Here is a 4554-nt window from a genome sequence, read left to right on the forward strand (position 1 = left end):
TTTTGAAAAAAAATTAAAAATGCAGCACAGCAAACCGTATCAAGTCAAAGTGTAACACAACATTTTTGTTTTTATTCACATAAACATTCACTTATAACTCAAGTGCAATGTACACACCTTAGCAGCATATGCTTTTGGGTTAAAATGTACATATTGAGAGATCTTTTAGTGTATTCTTTTAATTTTCCTCTTTTTTTTTTTTACAAATTTTTTACAAAATGTACAGTCATTAGTACAATATTGCCATTCAATCATGCCTTACAACTGAATTACGTGAGATGTAGTTTTGTCTGGGGCTTTTCATGTTTGTTGTGATGAAAACGTTAAAATCAAACATAAAATTAATGTTGCGAAACATTTTTTAATAAAAAGTGAAACACTGAAATAACCAGTACATAGAAGACACACAAGCATTAACAGTCTTTCAAATTACGTTCATTTCTAACTGGGTTGCCAGTGTGGTGGAAATAACTATGAAACGGCTCAATCCATTCAACATCAAGTTGAACATTTTAGAAATTTTGCGGAATAGAATAAATCGAGGTAACGGAAAGAAGAGAAAGGTTGGTAATGCTGGGTCACATTTGATCTGTCAGTTTTTACCATCTTTGTATTGATATTCTATTTCTATTAGTAGACAAAATGATCATTTAAGCTGGGATGGATTCATTATTATAAAAAAAAATACACAACATCAGACATTAAACGGGTCAGAGAAAGATTTCAAAATATTTGCCACCACTAGGTGTCCCTGTAACATCTTGCGCTGTTTGTAAAGGGTGGATACATGACATCTCGGCAAAGGTTGACAGTGCCATTTGAAAATATATACTGAAAGCTTCTGAAAAAACATGAGCTGTGATACTCAAAAGCAGTAACAAATTATGCAATAACAATGAACTATGCAAAGAAAGGAATCAACAATATGTCGCCAGTCAATTCAAATAAAATAATCATGGAGTAATATGATTGTATACAACAATAAACATCTTTCACAGACAAATAGTGATAGCCTGACACCACAGAAAAATGTAAATCTATAGCAAAAAGACATGAATGAGATGCATCTGTAAATTAAATAAACGAATGCAGGAGAATCATTGGACAAACCTCGGGTAAAGAGCATGCCTTTCAAAGGTTGGGTCGGGCTTTACAAAGCAATTTGTAATGTGCTCGGTTTGTAAATGAATCCATTAACTACAAATTACTCCATAATCATGGATCTCTACTCGCACTACATTTTCATTTCGCCCTTTGTATCTACATCAAACTGCCGACATTTCCCTTTCTTTTCACACAGGTCTCTGCTCAGAACACCTTGTGTAAAGATACAACGCTGACACAAAGAGAAACCAGTGGAGAAATGACATGTCACTGGTAAGCGGGATTGAGGTATTAAAGCAGCAAGCTGTACCTGCTAAAAAACGGCAAGAGACCTGGGGTGCCGTAATGGCACCATTTACATTAGCTTGTCACCATTACCTCTAACCTGCACAACCAGAATGGAGCTGAATTAACCTGTCTTTGCAATGTCAACCCCTTCTGTTTTTTTGTTCCCCCCATTTTGAAATTGTACCAATGATCCAAAGGCAAAGGAGAGAGAGGAAAATGAGGGACGCATCACTCTGACAGGACCTCTAATTGGACAGCGTGTCGGAGCTCTTCAGGGGCAGGCCATCCGGAAACGGGCAGATAATGACAAGACGGCGGCTGCTTTTCACTTTGGCGAAGGTTAACACACATACACACATTTGAATGACGGCTACAGGAGAGCCGTCAGTGGTGAGAGAGAGGTGACCATCTTTCCATCTGCTGTGTTGAGAGAAAATTGTCCCCGTTTCTCACATCCCCCCCTTGTTGTCGATTCCGTAGCTGGTAACCCTTGTTCTGCCAAAAGTCTCGCGAAAGCTACATACATTGTTTCCCAGAAGAAAACACCCCCTAAGGGTAACCCTAACCTTCCACATTTTCGTTTTTTAAATATTGAGGGACAAATCAACATTATTTTGCGATAATCGACATGTCATAATGAACTCTATGCACGATCGCTTCTGCATTTAGCCTCAATGGCCACTGCAACTTCCGGTGTAGTGCAGTGAATGGAAATTGAGAGAAAATTTAATCTTGGGAGTGTTACACAACAGGACAAAGCATTTTTGATCTGAGCCCAGTCCCAATTCTACCCCTTAACCCTTCCCCTTTGTTTCGTGTGTTCACGTGAAGCGGTAGGGGTGTCTCAATTCTCTTTTGGCTGGAGGGATATGGGTAGGGGGAAGGGCCAGATAGCCCTTCAAACAAAGATTTTTCAACGAAGGGGTATGATAAATTTCCCCTGATATAGCAATATTGCTGCCCAAGCAAGCAGAGAGACCTACAAAAGTAAGTATGTTTTGGTATATATAAGGATTTTATTAACAAATAATCATTTGTTTTATGTTGCATTCAATCTTGTGTTCATATGTACAGTTATGTTCTCCGAAGAAAAGTTTGCAAAAAATCGCTATGATAACAGTTCGCTAATATTATTGACTGCACGATAGTTCCACAAATTTTATTGATACCCGCTGATTTGGCGACATAAATACTAGTCCGGTAGCAGGTAACTTATCTTTTACCGCACTTCTGAGTTTGTGATCAACATCGGCGCATTTTCTTTGACGTAGGAGCTAGCAATGACGTATGATGACGTGTAACGGTGTAGTAGTGTTGTCCCATTTCTTAGGGGAATATTTTCAGCCCTACCCCGTGACACTCTGTTTCAAGGGGGAAGGGGTATAAAATAGAATTGGGATTGGGCCTAAAGGTATTCTAGAAGCTCCTGGAACTCATTACAAGAATGTTATGGTTTATTAATATATGGCTCTGTGGAATACTTGATTCTGATTGGTCAATCGCTTCATCCAGCGGTATTTTATCCCCCAATAGCAACTGGTAAAAACCGATGACACAGGCTCATCCGGGTAACTGAAGTCGGCACTATACGCTTACTAGGAATAGTTTTTCTTCATGGAAGCTTTGCGTCTGGTGAACTAATAAAATATTAAAACTCAAATCAATATTTAGTTTCATCAATATTATTGAATTATGTCATCCAAGTATTGCAGAGTTTTAAACAGGATCTTACAATGTCCTGCTGGTTCCTGTCCCCTTTGTACACCAAAGCAATTCCATAATTCCATAAAACAAAGACAACTTTTCATGGGTATTCAATTCTGAACCTGATTAGAAATACTAGAAAATAATTGTATGGTGTATTTGTTCTTAGCTTAGCCTACTAGCTTTGCATAGCAAAAAACTTAATTTGACTAGCTAGAACAAAGTGGTACGCTATTCTATGTTTTAATCAAGTGTGGATGATGAGTATAGGATCTTTCATGTCGTTTAATGTCGGAACATTAATTTAACCGTACACGTGATTTTTTTTCTATATCAGTTAAACACAAATCCCTCCCCTCAGATATTGGTCAACCCTATCACAAAGTCAACCTGACTAAAAATCCAGACTTTTGGCAGGGATTTAATTGCAACAAACAGTAACGCTATCAAACGTAAGGTTACTCAGGTTCAGGTTAAGGGTTAGTATTCAGCATTGTGACTGGCATGACCAATGAAGTCAATAGAGTCGGCTGTGAGGTAAGTTTGTGCTTGCGCTTTACTGGTTTGGGGGGGGGGGGTACACTAACCGTACCCTTCCCTACAGAAGCCATGGAAGGCAAGGCACAAAATTCTTCCGTGCCTCATCTTTACCTCAGTAGCAACATTTTGCAAGAGTTTGACAGAACAAGGTTTACCACCTAGTCGCGACTCTTGTCATTGCCCTGTGGAGGTTTTTTTGGCAGTGGGATGTTGTTGACTTTAGGGGTGAGAAAGGGCTTCTGTGGTGACTGGTACCCATGTACTGTACTGCTGACTTACATTTAAACAAATTGGTATGACTAACTTTCTGCTGCGGAACGTAAAAGAAATATTGCTGAAATATTTCTGAAGAAATATAGAAATTTTGTTGAGAGTGTTATTTAGGCTAGTTTCACGCCACAAGTGTGTGTGGCACATATTTTTTTAACAAATGAGTGCATTCACACCGGGAGCAGGAGTGTCACGTGAGCAGCGCTGAAGCAATGTTTTTTTTCTGTGCTCTATTAAAGTGACAGTACACTTTTTATGTACAAAATAAATATGATTTCACACGAAAAGTGCTAAAAATGCACAGAATAAGCATGTATAGTGTGTTTTAACAAGAATTGGAGTATGTCAAAAAAGAAAATGAAGAATCAAAAAATGTATAGAAGATTTACCCATTTAAAGAGATGGTTCACCCAAAAATGAAAATGTGATGTTTATCTGCTTACCCCCAGGGCATCCAAAATGTAGGTATGCGGTGTGTACGCGCTCTGGCGTAGTTTACGCAAGGGCCGGAAGTGATCTCTCGCGCGTATACGTCACTCATTGTTTACACAGTGCACAGTCATTGTAGGTACGACGGCTAATCAAAATGGTACTTACTTGCGCTTATCCGGATTGTTCAAACCGACTTAAAACTAAAAGATTACTTTC

This window comes from Sinocyclocheilus grahami, unplaced genomic scaffold, assembly GCF_001515645.1.
Source record: "Sinocyclocheilus grahami isolate Dianchi unplaced genomic scaffold, SAMN03320097.WGS_v1.1 scaffold279.1, whole genome shotgun sequence".
Taxonomy (NCBI): Eukaryota; Metazoa; Chordata; class Actinopteri; order Cypriniformes; family Cyprinidae; genus Sinocyclocheilus; species Sinocyclocheilus grahami.